General features: G+C 39.6%; 1 protein-coding gene across 5 annotated transcripts in view; it reads left to right on the top strand.

Annotated features, from left to right (window-relative positions):
- b3gnt2b (UDP-GlcNAc:betaGal beta-1,3-N-acetylglucosaminyltransferase 2b) overlaps positions 1–20,396 on the top strand; it is a 109,270-nt gene that overhangs the window by 35,664 nt on the left and 53,210 nt on the right. The window contains exon 2 of one of the 5 annotated variants that reach the window (XM_060933439.1): positions 12,432–12,545. The exons of the other annotated variants lie outside the window; for them this stretch is intronic. The gene's annotated coding sequence lies outside the window, so the exon portion shown is untranslated. The remainder of the gene's footprint in view (positions 1–12,431; positions 12,546–20,396) is intronic. 5 annotated transcript variants of the gene reach the window in all.

The raw sequence follows: 20,396 nt of genomic DNA, 5'->3' as shown, positions 1-20,396 counted from the left end.
AATATCTATATTAGTAATAAGTTGAAGCATCTGGAGATGTTTAAAACTTTTCCACTCTTCTGAGGAACTTCATCACTACGTTTAAGCTGAAGTGGTTGGGAAATTCCTTGCCGTTTCGACACTGTGTGAGAATCTCATATGACATGGTGAAACTAACGTACGCAGCTGTGTGTGTGTGTGTGTGTGTGTGTGAGAGAGAGAAATTGTGATAAACTGTCATACTTTTCTGGGACGTCATGGCTTTATAATGTTAGGTTGAATGTTTTTATTAAATTTAATTCAATTACACTGAATTTTTTTTATAATGAAAATGTTAATTGAATTACAGCACTTTGTCTTAAATTTCAAAAATGTCTTCTTTTCACGGTTAAGTCTTTTTATTATTTTCCAACCTAAATTAGTTGCATATGCTATTTATTTATTTGCTTGTTTGTTTGCTTGCTTGTTTGTTTGCTTGTTTGTTTGTTTGTTTGTTTATTTAAAACTTACAGCAGCTCTATATGTTGTCTTGAAGTGCCACCTGTACACTCAGTAAGTATAATACTAAACAGTACTTTCCTTCGTCACTGAGGTGGTACGCTTACCTTTTGTACATTTTTAATCTATCCTACTGTGGCATTTTTAAAATAAGTCAAAATAATTATTTTAAAATAAAATAAATCTTGACTTCCAAAATAACGAAACGGGCACTCAGAGTATCGTTATTGAACTGATGAGTACATCCAGAAAAGATAAAAACGTAGTTATAGGATGTATCTATGGCCATCCTTAAAAAAATATCCGTTTCTTGTCTACCGGGTGAGCAAAAAAATTTCAGTTGGGAGGGAGGGATTTTTTTTTTTTTTTTTTATGGATGGATAAGAAATCGCAATGCTGTTTGCTTTTTCTTTCAGTACTTTTTTTATTACAAACGCAGACACATTTAATAAAATATGACAGTTTAATCAACTGAAACTTGTACAAAAACTTTAAGTTAACATTTTAAATGCTGACTGCAACATTTGCAAAACTTTTACAAAGGTACTTAAAATGTCCGACACACGGACTTTTTGTAGTTCTAAATCGAGCGTTAGGCCTAGTTCGGATGAAATTACACTATTAAAATGATCACTGAATGATTTGTTTTTCTGAATCTTTACTATTTTGTTGTTCGCTAGAATACCATTTTGCGATTTCACACTTAAGCAAATGTTTGAAAACTCCGGATCTCCTTCCTTCATGGTGGCTGCCATTTTTTTTGTGCCGCACGGCGCATGCGCAGAGCTGATTCGATTCTATATTCTGCGCAGAATGCAGGGCTTTCCACAAGCGCCGGCTGCCGGCCATACAGCCGACTACACAATTAAATCCAGCCAGCTACTTTAATGACTTATTTTTGTAGCCCACAGGCTCTAAATATTAATTTTCAATTTTAATAAAATTAAATGTTTATCTAACGGACTGACAATGTCAAACTGAACCGCACTCATTTAAGTTGTGATTCGCGCTGTTTGTACTGATAAGAACCACAAATTCCCCGCCGACTTCGTTGATCAAGGGAGAGTAACTCATCTGCGGCCCCGACATGTGGTGTGCGCGCGCGCACTCGGTGGAGGCAGTAGTGTGTCGGGGACGTGGGAGGGAACAGAAGCAGAGATAACGCTTATTTTGTCTCCGGTAAACCAGTCTTCTCTCGGTCAATTACGTGCTGGCATCAGAAGACACCGTTGGTTGTAAATGAACCCAAACTGAGTCGTTGGAGTGTATTTTCATACACAAATGGAGAAATGTTCGCTGAGTGTTTGTGTAGCCACCACTGCAGACCATGGTCACTGTTAATTCATAGCATGCTCAGCTGCGTGAATGTGTCATGCACCGAAAATGAGAGATTTACAAGCCAGGAACGCCTCATGATGCAATACGCAAGAAAAGAAAGATGATTTACTGCAATTTTACTTTGTATTTGAGTAAAGTGAATAAATAAATGGTCTGTAGAAAATGCATTTAATCCTGGGAACTGCGTGCACAGGAGTTTTTGTGTTTACCCCCCCCCAGCTGGCTACTTATTTGTCATGGCTGGCTAGTATGAGCCTTATGGCCCTTTTCCACTACCCTTTTTCAGCTCACTTCAGCCCGACACGGCTCACGTTTCGACTATCTAAGAACAGCACAACTCGGCTCGCTTCAGCCCTGCTCAGCCCCCAAAACTCGCACGGTTTTGGAGTAGGGCTGAAGCGAGCCAAACCGAGCTGAGTGAGGCTAGGGGCGTGAGGAGACACTCCCCTATGCACTGATTGGTGAGGAGGAGTGTCCTCACACGCCCCGCGAGCGCGCTGGGATCTGTAAACACCGTAAACCCGGAAGAAGGAGAATTACGAGAATTCTGAAGCCTTATGCGTCTCGCCTCATCTATATGCTCTTGCCAGTATCTGTTGGCGTTGTCGGCGACAACAAGCCACAGCACCGAGACCAGCAACACTAACGACTCCATGTCCTCCATGTTTATTGTTTACTATCCGGGTCGTGAGACTACCGCTTAAAAGGTCACTGATGTCACTGTTTGCGCCGCCTAACGACATCACCTGACGTCCACCCACTTTCGCTAACTCCACCCAATGTGTCCACCCACTTCCAGCCAGCACGGTTCAGCGCGGTTGTAGTCGAAATGCAACTCCAACAGCCCCGCTCAGCCCAACTCAGCACGGCACGGCTCAGCCCAACTCAGCCGCGTTGGTAGTGGAAAAGTGGCATTAGTGGAAAGCGTAAATGTCAAGTTCGATTTTAGATTTACGAACCTGAAAAAAACGTCGAAAAACCGGCGTTAAAAAAAAATTTCAACCGCACAAACGGCACTCACCCGGCCGGTGGACCGGAAACCGAACATTTTTTAATAATGGCCTATAGACCGCCTAACACAAGCATTCATGACTTTGATGAACAACTGACACAAAGCATGAGTAAGGTCAATGGACAAAACAAGCCTTGCTACATATTCGGAGACTTCAATATAGATCTTATAAGTTCTGATTCCCTCACTGCAGATCATATAAATAACCTATTTTCTTCTTCGTTTGTTCCAATAGTATGTAGACCAACAAGGGTAACCGATAGGGTATTAGGCAGAAAAAGAAATTTACCAGTCAAAAATAATATTTTATATAATCCTGACAAGCGCCGCAGGTGCGAAGACGAGCGCCGCAGGCGCGAAGTCCCTCTAGGGGGGTCTGGGGGCATGCCCCCCCAGAAAATTTTTGAAATTTAGACTTCATTTCCTGCATTCTAGGACATTTTCAGGGTGAAATGGCGTGTAATTTTTGATCAGAAATATTGCATATTTTTACTTTGTATTTTTTTCAGTTTCACTCCTGAATGTATCAGATGTATGTATGGTGTTTGATTTGGTAACAAAAGTGAAAAGAAAATAAACAACAATGAATTGTATATAATCTTTTGATCTAGTTACAGTATTTAATAAAAAAAAAAAACCAACAGTATTCTATTTTACCATACCCCAATGAACCCCCCTTGTTAATCAATGTATCACACATACCTTTTCTGTCTTTTTGTGGAAAAACGAATCAGTTTTTGTCACATTCAATTTGGGGCGTTTGTTGGGATTCATCTTGATCCAGAAGAGTGAGTCAGCAAAAAAAAATGCGGTTCTCCCGCCAAGAAAGAGGAAACTACAACGCAGGGTGTTTGGCAATTTTCGACCAATCAGAATTCGCGATTTATTCAGTCCGCATGTTACAAGATTCAGTGCGGGCCAAAATGGCGGAAACGATGAAATATTCTGATTTTTCATTTCAAGTTTTCAGTATTTTTCGTATTAAACTGTGTTTCTTACGATTTGTAAATGATGGCGGAACCACACACGGACTGGCCATCGGGAGTAGCGGGAGTTTTCCCAGTGGGCCGGTGGTTCAGTGTGGGCCAGCGGAGAAAAAAAAAAAAAAACAGTTGCGCGCTGGCCTTTAATATGATAAGCAATGTTAACAGTTTCTTTAACAAACTGTTAACATTGCTTATCATATTAAAGGCCAGCGCGCAACTGTAATAAGCAATGTTAACAGTTTGTTAAAGAAACTGTTAACATTGCTTATCATATTAAAGGCCAGCGCGCAACTGTTTTTTTTTTTTTTTTTTTTCTCCGCCGGCCCACGCTGAACCACCAGCCCACCGGGAAAACTCCCGCTACTCCCGATGGCCAGTCCGTGTGTGGGCGGAACATAACTGGATTTATCGGATGACATGTGGGAGTATTCATGTGCGAAAATTTTCGGCATTATCGTCCGTTTCAGTATCCGTCTGTGTGTATACTTGCCCGTTGAAATCGGCAATTGCCCGTCAAATTTACGGGTGGACGGGTCTCTGCCTAATACCTTAGTAACCGACAAATCTGCAACACTAATAGATAACATCTATACAAATTCCTTAAACAGTGACTATAAAGTAGGTGTTCTGGTTACAGATCTTTCCGACCATTTTCCTATATTTATAATAACCGGGATTGAAGAACCTAAGATAACACCAGATAGATACACATACCGACAAGTTAATAACAGAAACACAGAGAAATTTAAAGAACTGCTGTCTGACGTATCATGGACCGGAGTATTAGAGGAACCTGACACTGAGACAGCATTTAATTTATTTCATAATATTGTAGGAACCATATATGATAAAAGCTTTCCTCTTAAGACGGCTAAAAGCCCCAACCAAAGTTACAAAAAACCATGGTTAAGCAAAGGATTGCTCAAATCAATAAACAGGAAACAACAACTATATAAAAGATACCTAAAAATTCCAACGCCTTTGAACCAACACCAATATAAAAAATATCGAAATGAACTCAATCACATGTTGAGAACTGCAAAGAAGGAATATTTTCACAAGAGGTTTACGGAAGCAAGTCTTGATATAAAGCAAACATAGGGAGTTATTAATGAAGTACTAAATCGTAAAAAAATGACAAACGCAGGCCCACAAGAAATTAAAAAAAAAAAATCGGAGATAGTCATCAATGACAACGTTGAAACGTGTAACGAGTTTAACAAATTCTTTGTTGATTTTGGTACTGATCTAGCAAATAAAATTTCAAAAATGCAAAAAGATCCCATAAGCTACGTTAAGGCCCCTAGAAATTGTTCCCCGTCACTTTTTGAACCACCTTCGAACACAGAAGTAGAGGACATAGTTTTAAATTTAAAAGACTCTGTCGTTGGATATGATGAAATTAAATCTAAATCCCTAAAGATGGCCCTTCCCCACATCCTCATTCCTCTCACCCATATTCTTACATTGTCTTTACAAAGTGGAGAGGTTCCCACTGGGACAAAAACTGCTAAAGTAATCCCTATCTTCAAAGGTGAAGACCCAACATCATTTAACAACTACCGACCAATCTCGGTCTTGCCCAGTATGTCAAAACTGTACGAAAAGCTTGTCTATAATCGACTGATTAAATATCTCAACACTAATAATATCCTATACAAACACCAATACGGTTTCCGCAAGGGTGTATCCACTTCTCTTGCCCTAATACAACTAGTAGACAAAATATCTACAGCTGTTGACAAGAACAAATATACAATAGGAATATTTTTAGATTTATCAAAAGCTTTTGATACAGTAAACCATACCATACTCCTCCGGAAATTAGCTGCTTACGGTGTTACTGGCATTGCATTAAATTGGTTTCGAAATTACCTGAATAATAGAAAACAATATGTGACTCTGAATGGAATCAAATCAACCTACAAAGAAATTCAATGTGGAGTACCACAGGGGTCAATTTTGGGTCCTCTACTATTCTTGATCTACATCACTGATCTAGCAGAAGCCTCCTCAATACTGTATCTTATACTGTTTGCTGATGACACCAACATATTCCTTTCTCACAAAAACTTTGATTCTCTGATACAACTGGCTAATCAAGAATTGAGTAAAGTAGCTACATGGTTTGAAGCAAATAAATTATCAATAAATACTAAAAAGGCAAATTTCCTTATTTTCTGTAGTAGAAATAAGTTATGATATTAATAAGGCCAAAATATTCTTAAAGAATGTTTCTATTATGCAAGAGAGACAGACTAAATTTTTGGGGGTAGTAATAGATGACAAATTTAAATTGGAAAGCCCATGTCTCTGTCATAAGTTGCTAAAACAATTGGTGTTATTGGGAAAATCAAATACGTTATCCCTCAAAAGACTCTTATAGCTATATACAACAGCCTCATTTACCCATACTTGACTTGTGCCTCGGTCACAACCGGCCGTACGTGCTCCTACGGCTGGTCTACGTGCAAGAAACGCACGGAGGGTGCGCGTGTGACGTGCTGATTTTCGAGCCGTAGACTGGCCGCAGACCGGCTGCAGAGGTTCTTTGTCATGTCAAACAAACTCTACGGGCGGTTACGTTTTTTTCAGGTTGCAAGACAAACTTACGGCCAACGTGCGTCTTTCTCCACGAACAAAAAAAACGCAGCGATTTGGGGAAACGCCAAAAATCGCACGGCCAAAAAATCGTACGTCCGGTTGTGACCTAGGCTTTGCTGTAACATTGTTTGGGGATGCGCCTACCGTACAATTCTACACCCTCTTTTATAACCCTCCAAAAGAAATTCGTAAGAATAGCAACTGCTTCTGACTTTCGATCACACTCGGCTCCCTTGTTTCAAAAATTAAAAATACTAAATATCCATGATATCAATAAATTACAAATTGGTATCTTCACATTTAACTTCCTGGCAAACAATCTCCCCAATATATTTGACAATTTCTTAAATCCTAATTCACTTGTACATAATTATTATACCCGACAAAGGAATCAGCTCCATATTCCTCTCTTCCGCACATCATTAGCACAGTCCTCCGTAAAATATAAATGTGTCACAATATGGAACAGTCTTCAGACAAATATACGAACAATTTCCTCTTTTCTGATGTTTAAAGTGCCCTGAAAGGCCATCTCATAAGCCATCATAGTCCCTTGTAATAGCCTCATATGATCAGTTCTTATTTTGATTTATATCATTTAGTATTTAATTATCCTTATTGTATTATCACTCTCTATGTATTATGTTACTTGTGTTATTTCATTTATAGTCACGATTATTGGTAATTAAGACTATAATCAATTTTAAATAAGTATAGAGGAGGAGGGCCTAGTATAAGCGATAAACGTTTTTTCCCTCCTCCTGCACTTTTTTTTTGTTTATTGTATTATGTTCTTTTTTTTGTTGTGCAAATAAATAAAAATCAAGATGCATAATTAGACCGTTGTTGTTTTTTTAGTATAAATACAAAAGCGATTTATAGAAATCCGCACCCACTGATTGGTCGAGAAATTCGGACTATTTCTTGATAATCGCCTCGAGCAACTCGGCAAAATGGCGGCCAACGCGTCGTCACCGTAACTGAGGAAGAATTACAAGTTATGAAAGAAAATGCTGTTCCTAAAAGCACTCGAGATGCTATGAAGGTTGGCCTAAAACTTTTCAAAGGTAAGGTGGAATTGTGATTTTATTTTATCGATTTCAACAGAAAGTACTCGGCGTAGATAAGTGACGCAAGTCTGCGCCGCCCCTTATTACATTTGCATGCCGCTTTTGGAAATTTTCAATAATCACCGGTGTATTTGTACTAAAACAATTATCTGCCTCAGGCTCGGCGAATATCGACCTCGACTTCGTCTCTGTTATTCACCGAAATTAATTTCATCTTCAACGACTAATTGTTAATTATTAGAGTAAAATGCACCTTTCTTGGTAAAATAAATGTCCAAAAGGTGGACACAGAGCTGGAATTATATAACTACATGACTATGTAATATCCATATCATGATCAAGTGTCCCAGTATGCCTTGAGATAACGTGATATCTTTTTTTTTTTTTTTTTTTTTACACCAAAAAAAAAAAAAATTACAAACTGAGTGGAAATGTGGTGTTAAAATGGTGAACTTGATCTTTTATTATTGTAAATGTTTTTTTTTTTCATAATTGTTTTTCTCCTTTTAACTGTTTGATTTGTTTTTATAGAAATGTGTGGGGGTTTTTTGTTTTGTTTGGGTTTTTTTGGTCGACTGTTGGTAAATTATTGGATTGTAAGGGTTTTTTTTTTTTTTTTTAAACGAATAAATGCAGCACTGCAATTGTGCTGGTGGTTTGTAAGCAAACCTTCACATTGTGTAGCATAGAAAGACCTTTGAGACTCATGATCTTATACTTTCATACCGCATGCCCTTGGGTACCACCCAAACAACCAGGAAAGCTAAAGTTCCTGTATGTTGACACGTGGTTTCACTTCTGTTTTCAATCATAACCTTGAAGTCCTTGTCTTTTCAGTAGAGCTGACATTTTTCAGATGTCGGTCGCGGTTCTGGTTGCTTTGCATTGCTCCTTTAAGCAGAACTGCGGATGATTGTGGTTTGAGTTTTGACCTTTATTCTATATCGGGCTCTTCTCCTCCGGTGGCACTTCACTGAGGCATGTGTCATCATGCATGAGTGTGTTGGTTACTACATCTAGTAGCTCAGGTTTCATTCCCTATGTGAGCTCCTGACGACTTCTAAGAACGGATGAGCTGCGACTTCAAAGAATCCTCCAATATGTTCAGGAGATTTCTGTTTACCGTACTCATGCCGCCATGGCGTTTTCCCGTACTGAGAAAGGACCAAGAAACCTGCTTACTCCAAACTTGATCGCCATAGAAATCTAAGAGCAGTCAAATTTTCCAAAACTGGACCAATCCAGTCCAAATTATTCCGGGCACTGAACAACTCCACCAGTGCGCTATAACCGAGGCACTCCCATGTTTACTAGCTCTGATGGGAACTGCAGATATAAATACTGAATAAAGTCCTCCACAAAAATGTCTCTGTAACCTAAACGTGTATTAACACATCAACAAAATGGTTGGGGTTTTTTGTTTTCCCCACTCTTCTCAGTAAGTCCCTGGGCAAGTTCTCAGCCTATGTATAATAGATAGCTACATGATAATGGAGATTCAGTCGATTTATAACCCTTTCACCCAGAGTTTATCTGAACTTCTGTTGCATGCATCAACTTGTTTTTGAAATGGATTAATATAAAAGAAATGGGTGAATATCAGAAAGTTTGTATATTTAGCTGAGGTTTTTTGGATTAAGCAATGCTATTTTCATAGTGTTTCACTCCCTCCATCTATAATCTGTGTGTTTTGGCTTGAGCAAGATTACTTAAATTGGCTTGCAGTGCTAAATCCATAGTGTTTCACTCCCTCCATCTATAATCTGTGTGTTTGGCTTGAGCAAGATTTACTTAAATTGGCTTGCAGTGCTAAATCCATAGTGTTTCACTCCCTCCATCTATAATCTGTGTGTTTGGCTTGAGCAAGATTACTTAAATTGGCTTGCAGTTTAGCAGATCTGCACTGGGGCTGGGCAATATAATGATATATGATCCTGATATTGATGTTATTGGTGTGTGTGTTTTATAAGTCCTTTGCTGCTCAGTGTAATAAGGAACTGATATACAGTTACGTGATTTACAGTACTGGGTAAAAGTCTTTTAGGCATGTGTAAAGAAATGCTGTAGACCAAAAATGGCTTAAAAAAAATGAAATTAAACGAAATGTTTCAACATTTTTAAAAATACTATACGCAGTAAGCCATAATAAATAAAACAAAGTCAATATTTGGTGTAAGACGACCCTTTGCTTTTAAAAAAAAAATTGTCGTCTCAGTTACAATAAGTGCAGTTTTATAAAGAAATGAGCTGTAGGTTTTACTGAGCATCTTACAGAACCAGCCACTGTTCTTCTGGACACTTTGTCACACTCGCTTCTTACTTTTGCACCAAAACCCAGCAGCCTTTCTTTTTTTTAATCTGAAAAGTGGACTCTTGTATAATAGGCTGCTCAGACACACTTTTTTTTTTTTTTCTGTAATATTTAATTTTGTGCTGGAAAATGAACGAACGTTTGGAACTCTAAAATGTTTTCGTACTGACTCGATAATGTAGAAGTCATCAAACAGAAATCTGTAACAAAGTTTGTATGAAAAAAAATAGGGTGCCTAAAACTTTTTTGCGCAGCACTGTATATGTTGTGCATCTTGGTACATTTTTGCCGTATCGCCCAGCCTGAAATTTCAGTATTCTGTCAGTAACGTGATGTACGAGTGAGGGATAAGGTGTCCTCATGTGCAGATGAGAGATAATCAGAGGTGGACAAAGTACACAACTTTATTACTCAAGTCAAAGTACAGATCCCACTGGTCAAATGTTACTCCAGTACAAGTGAAAGTTTTCCAGTCAGATTTTTACTGAAGTACTTGCTTTTTAAAATACTTAAGTATTAAAAGTACATTTTCGGTCAACACGTTGTATTATCGCCACAACACTTACAAAACCTAATGCCTCTGAAACAACCTACTGGATTTACTGACTAGCTGTAGAATAAATGCTGGGTAGAATGTGACAAAATGAAACAACTGAACTGAAAAAGAGCCATTGTTTTTTATATATATATATAAATAAATGAATGAGTGATTCCACGCTTATGGGTACTGAAATGGGGACATGAACTTATTTTTAAAAATTCACCTAAAACCATTTCTTTTTTTACCATCAGGTCACAAAACATGTAATCTTTAATGAATGATATGTTAAAAGATAACTTTAATTTTCTGAGATGTAATAAAAACATATTTATATGCCAAAGTCAGAACGTAACAGAAGTGTTGTGGACATATATATTCTCAATTTTAACAATGTAGAATTACTTTTTGAAACATAGGAAGGTGATGTTTTAGCAAATATAATTAATAAACATGTGTAGTAGAATAAACATACACATTCTTTCAATAAGATTAACATGGTATATAGCTAGATTGTAATTAATTTGTAACAGACGCGAGATGGACAATCGTAACAGAAGTAATGTAACAGACATCATTTTGGAACTCATAGGCTTGACTTTGGCATATAAATATGTTTTTATTACATCTCAGAAAATTAAAGTTATCTTTTAACATATCATTCATTAAAGATTACATGTTTTGTGACCTGATGGTAAAAAAAAGAAATGGTTTTAGGTGAATTTTTAAAAATAAGTTCATGTCCCCATTTCAGTACCCATAAGCGTGGAATCATTCATATATATATATATATATATATATATATATATATATATATATATATATATATATGAATGTACGTACATACAGGGTGCGATTTGTCAAAAAACCAGAAGGGGGGGATGTTTTTTTAAATCATGAAACGTCACAAAATTAAGGTAACAATAGGCTAACAGCTCAGTAACATCCGATGATATCAAATGAATAACACTAAATGAAAACGAACACTAAACCAGAGATAGTAAATTCATCTTCCTATCTCTCTGACTAAATACACGAACACTAACACACAACAAAGTTCGCATTGCTTGTCGTGTTGCTGTGATGTTTCTCTCCCTCCGGATTAAATGGACAGTGACTCGAAAATCACTAAAATACATGAATACTAAATGAACAGTTTGCTCTGATGGCGCAGTTCACATTGTGCGCAGCTTTCCGATTTAAACTTTTTTTTTTCTCATCCTTATACTTCCTGTTTCATGGACTGTAACAGATTTGCTTTATTTAGTAATTTTAATACAGAATTTACTTTGAAATTATAATCGGACACTCCAACGCCCCCCCTAAAAAAAAAAAATCGGCCGTGAAAAAGGCGGCATCCGCCAAAAGGCGTGCTGTTTGCATCCCTGCAGATACATTGATACATTGTAGATAATAACAATATCTTTGCGTTCTATAAGAACGCAAAGATATTGTTATTATCTACAATGTATCTATTTGCTGGGGATGTTCGTGAACATCAAAGCTGCCACTTCGGGTCATTTTGATAGTGAGTGCAATGTAGACCGTAGAAAACTGTCACACAACATGCCCGTCATGTCATCTTTTTTTTTTTTTTTGGTTTGTTTGTTTGTTTTATTGACGGGGTTGTCCCCGAGGATTTTTTTTTTTTCAGCAGAGATAAAAACCAGAGGGGGGGGGATGATCCCCACCATCCCCCCCAGCAAATCGCACCCAGTGTATATATATAACACTCCTCCCCACCTCCACAAAGCAGCCTGGTAGTGTTCTGGCCCAGCTCCGGCTGTGTACACACACACACACACACACGTGCATGTTAATCAGGAAGACAGTGGAATAGCTGTAAATGCAGCTTGCTCAAAAATAAATATGACAATCCAACCTGATTTAAAACCCAGGAGGTCCACACCTCTAGCTTAATAACTGCCCAACACTGCTTTAAGCAAGACGAAAAAAAAAAACCAAGACCATCATCTGATATCAAAACAAAAAATTCCAGCAATTTGTTGTGACTGACTAGTACAATACTGTCCATCTCACAGGTCTCGTGTGTGCGCGTGCATGTAAATGGGTTGTTTTTTTTTTTTTTGCGCAGTGCGGTTTCCATCAAATCCTGCGCTCTGATTGGCTGGCAAGTGGGTCCGTATCCCACGATATGGACCCCAGTTACGGACCTCTGGCAACTCGCTCATTCACAACAACAAACATGGTAGGATTTTTTTGGTCAACATTTATCTTTTTTTTATGTAAGATTTATTTATAAGATTATTAAAAATCTTATACATTTTTGCCAGCATTTCTCAGGAGAATAGCATTAATTTTACAGCATGGATAGCGGTAACGACAGTGTTCACAGTGAAAGTGAGTTTTACTACCCTGAGGAAGAAGAAAAAGAGAACATTTCAGGAGAAAGCTAAAAACCTCTAACTTGCTAACGCCGAGCAAAAACATGGCTGAATCCTGAATGACTCAATTTTGTATAAATAGGGGACTACATAGGCGGCAAAATGTAGTTTTTTTTTTTTTTTCCCCTGCCATGGAAGTGCACTTGTATACCGAGGAGGAAGCAATTTGCATTACAGCCATGAATGAGGATTCCAAGTGGTGGCTCGGCTCGGTTTTCCCTTTCGGGCGCTCTCGTTTTCTGTTAGAATTTGGTAAAGAAAAAAATAAATATATTATTTACCAGCTTAAGGTCGGTCCCTCCCAACCGGTAAATAACATGTATGCATTCATGCACGTATGAATTTACCTGTGGAATCAAAGTGGTTTAATGTTAAGCTAGCTGGTCAGTGAAGCTCCACCTGACATGCTAGCGAACACTTTTTTCAAACTCAAAATCATATTGTATATCTAACGTTGCTAGAAAAGAAAGATTTCTACATTTTGTTTATTTGGCAAGATTATGCTAAAACGTATATTTCTGAAAGGACTTCAGATAAGTTAACATTATTCATGTTAGTGTAACTCTGTTTTTACATGCTAACTAACGGTGTCCAAGTTAACTAGCTATGTGTTAACGTTAGCCGTGGACAAGGCTACGGCAACTTGGCGGGCAAATCCATAGAAAGTCTAACCAGACTGCATAGCTATTGCAACATTTATCGCTAGCTCTAAAAGCACATAACTTAATTACAAGGGGGTTTGTTTTCGAGTAGCGTTTTTATTTCGACCTTGGTTGGTTCAGCAACACGCTTTTGTTTTTCTCTGTTCAGGGTGTATGAGCTGATTGGCTACTCTAGTACTAGGCTATCAGAGAATGTGGATCGAATAATTCCTCTTATGCATTTCCGGCTGATCCTTCTCCTACATTAAAAGACAAAATCTACAGTATTCTGTTAAATATAAATCTATAACTTATCTAGCAGTTGTAGTTCGTTACAAAGAGCAGTTTAATCCTGCAGGATCACACCCTCTTCTATCTTTTTCTTTTAACAGACTCCAAGTAAACAGTGTTGGTGGTGTAAACCATCCATCCATTATCCGTAACCGCTTATCCTGTACAGCAGGGGTGGGCAATTATTTTTTTTCCATGGGGCCACATGAGAAACAGAAAATTTTGTGGAGGGCCGGACCAAAAGGCTGAACTAAATTCTGCATAATATTAATTTTATTTCTTTATATAAAGCAATAAATAACATTGTTTTTACAAGCTAAGACTGGTAAGAGTATGGAAAAAAACGAGGTTGCCTTACAAAAAATGTCATTTATTCAATCAAATTTCCCAAAACAATGGTTAACAAAATGTGAAAGTTTGTACCTTTTTTTTTTTCAGTCACATTCACCCCAAAACACAATAAAGACATCACAATATTGTCTTTCTACTCCAAATATCAAGCAAGATACATCATATTATAATAATGATGCCCACATTTGTAGTCTAATCACCTCATTTGGTGTTTTTCAGTTTTATATTTGTTCAGTGAGAGAAATCTAGTCTCTGTTGGTCTTTAACGAGTGCATCAGAGTCAGGTTGAATGTCTGAGGTGGAGATGCGAAGCACAGCTGACAGATGATCATCAGTCGATTCGGTGTAGGAATCGGATCTTTTTTTTATTAAATTCAAACATAAACAGAATAATTTTATATTACAACATAAAATCACACCTCCTCTGAAAATATAATCTAAAAAGAAAACTTATCAAATACATATATACACAATATATGTAAAATGGAAAAAAAAAACCGAGGGGTTTATGAAAGGTTAACTTCTTCTGCTATGAATGTGTACAGTATATTTGCATGGGGATTGTTTATATATTTCAGACATTTTTGTAACAAGGACAATTCATTCTTAAGAGCAGGCCATGAAGGGGGGGATTTGGCATATCGACACTTGTGTATGTAATATTTTGTAAAAATAATGAGATTATTCACCAAAAGTAGGAATCAGATCTACAGATTGGCTCGGGCTCCGGCGCCTGCTGGTGACGTCACACTATGTGATTGGCTGGACCGTTTGAAGGATGACGTACAAGTTTGTGGTTGGTCTGGACAAATTACGGAAGTAGTTATCGTGGGATTATAGCCTGGCAAGCCAGATTAAATGTGAATATTTAGTCTGGCCTCGATCTGTAGACATTTCCGAAGGGGGTAGGAGGAACAAACCGCTGTCTTTTCAAACTGTCTCTGTGCGTATAGGCCAACGCTCTGACCAATCAGCGCAACAGTGACTGTGACGTAGTCAGAGCGACAGAAAGCAGTGGGGGAGACCTTGAAATAAATAATTTTTCAAAATGCGTATTAATTAATAAACAGGTTCTAGATATTAAGAAGTTTGGAGATAATGACCACAAGTTTGGAGTCTGTACCACATACACTTTTTTTTTTTTTTCCCCCCCCCCCAAGGGTTTGCTTAAACTGTTTTTGAGAGTTTTTATTTAGTGGTGTTTGGTGAAATAATTTCCCTTAAATTTAAAATAACGGGAAAATAAGAAACAATCAAAAAGTAATGTTTCAAAGCTGTTTATTAATTCTTCGTACTGCACAAACTAGCCCCATCCTTTTGGCTATGAGCGGAGCCAGCTGGTAGATCAGACTTTTGCCATAGCCGGTCGGCAAAACAGCGAAAACGTCCTTCTTGAAAAGGAATGAGCGGAGAGCCTCTTCCTGCTCATGTTTCAACGAAAACTCCAAGTCTAATTCTTCTAAAACTGATTCCAAAGCGGAGTCAAACACGCGCTGTTCACTAGCCGTAGCCATCTTTCCTGCTGTGCTTTCTCCAGCGTCGCACAGCTTTGTCGTCACTCCTGAAAAAGCCCGCCCAAAGAATCCAAACAAAAACCTTGCGTTGTGATTGGCGGGCACGATTTGATGCCCGGGGTGTTTTTGTTTATATGGTGCGAGGCTAGACCCACTCGCTAGGCAAAAATATTTTTGGCCGCTAGGCGGGTGGGTCTAGTTTACTAGGCTAGCAGGATTAGGTTTCGTGGGATTTCATGTCATGTTCATGTCGCGCGCATTGCGTTTTTGTTGAACACACCTTCAAAATAAAAGCAATGCACATTCAGTCCATGCATGAGGTAAAATTAGAAAATGTTTATTTTGTAATTTCTAATTAACCTTACGCGGGCCGGTCAGAATGAACCAAAGGGCCGGATGTGGCCCGCGGGCCGTAAAATGCCCAGGTCTGCTGTACAGGGTCGCAGGCAAGCTGAATCCTATCCCAGCTGACTATGGGCGAGAGGTGGGGTACAACTTGGACAAGTCGCCAGATCATCGCAGGGCTGACACATAGAGACAAACAACCATTCTCTCACACATTCACACCTACGGTCAATTTAGAGCCACCAATTAACCTAACCTGCATGTCTTTGGACTGTGGGAGGAAAGGAAACCCACTCAGACACGGGGAGAACATGTAAACTCCACACAGAAAGGCCCCTGTCGGCCACTGGGCTCGAACCCAGATCCTTCTTGCTGTGAGGCGACAGTGCTAACCACTACACCACCGTGCCGCCCGGTAGCGTAAACCATAACTCAATAATGAAGCATCTGCCAGTCAGTGATTGTAATTAGTGTTTGAAATCCACACTGAAGTGCTTCAAGCTGCTCATACTGCTTCATACAGTCGAGTTAAAACACTTCAGTTAGAATTTTGTCTGTGATATTTTCTCTTTATAATTCCTAAAGTGAATCATGAAACTCGCATTGTGTATTCGCGCTTCTAAGTGTAAAATCGGGCAGTTCTGGTGTTTCACGCAACACCGCCTCCTAGAGGACGCATGCGTCTGTGCGAGCGTGTATGATGGCATACCTACAGCGTCATTTCGATACAGTAGTACAGTCCAAAAGGAAATGACCTGCCATTCTTCATCCAAAAGTCTTGCCAAAGTGCAGATTAGTTGCCATGTTGTACATAACTGTCTTTCATGCAACAGTTACAAAAATTGATGGAAATCCCGTTACAAATTTATATTTCCCAGATCTAATTTTGCTCGTTTCCTCTCCATCCAGTTTTCCAACTTTTTTCAGGTGCTCCATCTATCCATTATCTGTAGCCGCTTATCCTGTTCTACAGGTTCTACAGGCAAGCTGGAGCCTATCCCAGCTGACTGTGCGAGAGGCGGAGTACACCCTGGACAAGTCACCAGGTTATCGCAGGGCCGACACAGAGATAAACAACCATTCACATCTACGGTCAATTTAGAGTCACCAGTTAACCTAACCTGCATGTCTTTGGACTGTGGGGGAAACCGGAGCACCTGGAGGAAACCCACGGGGAGAACATGCAAACTCCACGCAGAAAGGCCCTCGCCGGCTGCTGGGCTCGAACTCATGACCTTCTTGCTGTGAGGCGACAGCGCTAACCACTACACCCCATGCCCCACCCTATTGAACCCTAAAGCTAGCTGGGATTGCATGCATGTTGGTGTATGTTTGAAAGTGTAAAATTTCAGTGTAAATTGCTTGTTATTGATGCACTGTACACCAATGCACCCATAAGTTATTGCTAGAACTGGAAGAGAAGTAAAATTTCACGCTGGTAAACAGTTCTTTACAGTCCACTCTTGGAAAGCAAAGTATATTATTGTACCTTTAGGGGTACAACAGGTTGTCACTGGGTTAGTATCCTCTAAAGTACCCTTTTTTTATATATAGCTTGGGAACGTGCTTGCCCCTAAAAAGGTACACATAAGGGGTGTTCACACGGCAACTTTTACTCCGGTGTAGCACCGGGGCTGCCCCGGTAGAGCATTCACACGGTACAAAGTTATACTGGTGTAGCCCCTGAAAGCTGCTTAAACCGGTGCAAATCTAACCCTGCTCGGGAGGTGGTTTAAGAAATTTACTCCGGAGTAAATGCTAGTTTGCGGGGCAGCACCGATTATAAAATGGGACGTCTGAACGCTACAGGGGTAGACTCGCTACGTGTGAGGAGAGTTGATTACATACGGGCATTGCATAATTTGCATCCTGGTATTTTGCGCTTCCAAAATGGCGAATATCAACAACAACAGAACTGCGTGTCTTCCAGTGTTGCCAGATTGGGCGGTTTTAAGTGCATTTTGGCGGATTTGAACATATTTTGGGATGGAAAACGTCAGCAGTATCTGGCAACACTGGTGTCTTCATCCACGTTGTTTTCCCGGCGCTTGGTGATGCCATGACAACCGGGAAAAGGAAGTACATTTTCACGCATGCGCATATTTCATTTCCTCGTTATTACTATCGTATTGCACGGTCGCAAAAACTGCCGTGTGAACGCAAGTGGGGCTGCACCGGTGCTAACACGCTTCTCTCTAGTAAGCAGGGTTGTGACGTGTGAACGCTCCACAAAATTTACACCGGTGTAAGATATATCGATGCAAATATGTGCATCGTGAACACCCCTATAGTTAGTTACCTTGAGGTCAATTGACAGTGTCAATTGTACCTCGGGAGACAGAAATGGACTCGTACTGTAGCCCTATTTCTGACAACATACACTTTCAAATTTGGCATTTTAATGGAAGCTTGTACCATTGTTTTTGCTTTTTCGAGTAAATGGAAACTGAAACTGCTGCATCCGTGTCAGGGTTGAACAAGAACATTCTGAGCTGAGTAAGTTGCGAAGTAAGCATAGCACGGAGTTATAAAGTCTCAAAACAAACGGTATGTAGTACAGTTCAGCATTTTTAACTTGACTAACTGGAGGAATTCACTTGCACACGTTTTAATTTGTTTGGCTGACTGGATGTTCAATCTAGAATTGACTCTCGGGCAATCTCTAAAGCTTCTCATTTTGACTCTATTCGGGGTGTAGCAATGCATCAAGACCGGAAGCATCGTAGTGCAAAAATGTGACCATGGGAATTATGGAATCAATTTTGTGCCAAAATGTTCATACAATACTTTTGAAATATCAAACAAAAATGACAAATCAAAATACAAAAAAACAGTCAATTTTTTTTTTAGACTGGCAAACAAATTATTGGTGTAATCGTGCAAAATATCAGTCTATTACTCTTCAGAAACCTTTTATTTTTGTTCCGCGTCTTTCTCAGTTTTGTTTGACGTAATTTATTTTGGTTGCGATTCCAGCTTTCTCGTTTGCGCTCCCTGACTTTTTGCTTGCAGTTTTGGCACAAACTTCACGTGTGGGTGGGCTGTCCAGGAACGCATTCCCATTGGCTAACTTGTGTTTGACTGACAGCTACGCTCAGCCATTCCCTACTCGGATTTTGGCGGACTGTTTGACGAGTGACCGATCCATTGACGGTAAACAAGGATCGAGTGGACTTCAGTGGCGACTATGATATTACACTCGTCAAACAGTCCGCCAAAATCCAAGTAGAAAATGGCCGCAACAGCCTTGGGAGGAATCGCTGAGCGTAGCTGTTAGTCAAACACAAGTTAGCCAATGGGAATGCATTCCTGGACAGCCCACCCACACGGGAAGTTTGTGCCAAAACTGCAAGCAAAAAGTCAGGGAGCGCAAACGAGAAAGCTGGAATCGCAACCAAAATAAATTGCGTCAAACAAAACTGAGAAAGACGCGGAACAAAAATAAAAGGTTTCTGAAGAGTAATAGACTGATAGCCTGGGCCCACCCATCCTAAGTGTGACGCAACACGGGGGCCTGTTGCGAACTTAGTCTGGCAAGGCAAGCTATCTCCAGCTCTTCCAAGCTCCCGAAAAATTGGGAGCCAATCAACTTTGAGCATCTCCAACGGCCCTGGGTAGAGGCGTGTTCAAGGCAGTGACGTAGTAGAACTGCGACCGGAAGGCGTAGATTGTTTACAGAATCTATGCCGGAAGCGCTTCATTCACTAGAAACATTACGAACATGGAGCAGCGGCAAGCCTTTGACACAGCGGTAGATGCTGTAATGAAAGCATTCAACGGGAAGTTCTCATTTGAAAACGGAGCAAAGAGCAGCCCTGGAGGTATTTACTGTATCTTCTTCCTGTTACTCAAGCAGTTTCCGTCGCGTCACATACGTCAGAGGAAAGAGTGATGTGATTGGTTTAAGCTTCGTCACAGCCTTTTCTGGCTTCGACCAGTAGCAAACTGAGGCATTTCAGGGAGGCGGGTCAACCACGCGCTTTGGGAAACGGTTGGGCTTAATATCTTTGCCAGACCAATGCTCGCAGAGCTTTGAAGTCGCGTTAGCCAGACTAATAGACTGATATTTTGCACGATTACACGAATAATTTGTTTGCCAGTCTAAAAAAATTGACTTTTTTGATTTGTCGTTTTTGTTTGCTATTTCAAAAGTATTGTATGAACATTTTGGCACAAAATTGATTCCATAGGGAATCAGCATTAATTTATTAATTATGCATTTAATGCACTTGCACCATTTTAAACATCAGGGTCCCGATGTGCGCAACCCACAGAGTTCCAATATCGTATGTGTGCTGGGCCGGATAGCTCCAGGTTATACGATATGTGACTACATGACCATGTTATAACCGAGTTCTTCAGTAGCTTTCAAACAACACCAGCCACACACTGAGATGATCTGCAGTGCCTGAGAAAGAGGCTGTGGACGTCAGCCAGTTTAATCTGTTTACAGTTACAGTGACCGCTGCTACACAACTTTGTTTCAGTTGATCTCTTCCCGAGGTCAGAGAAT

Source organism: Neoarius graeffei, chromosome 11, assembly GCF_027579695.1.
Source record: "Neoarius graeffei isolate fNeoGra1 chromosome 11, fNeoGra1.pri, whole genome shotgun sequence".
Lineage (NCBI taxonomy): Eukaryota > Metazoa > Chordata > Actinopteri > Siluriformes > Ariidae > Neoarius > Neoarius graeffei.
Note: the sequence above shows the minus strand (reverse complement) of the source record. Positions and strands in the feature narration are given on the sequence as shown.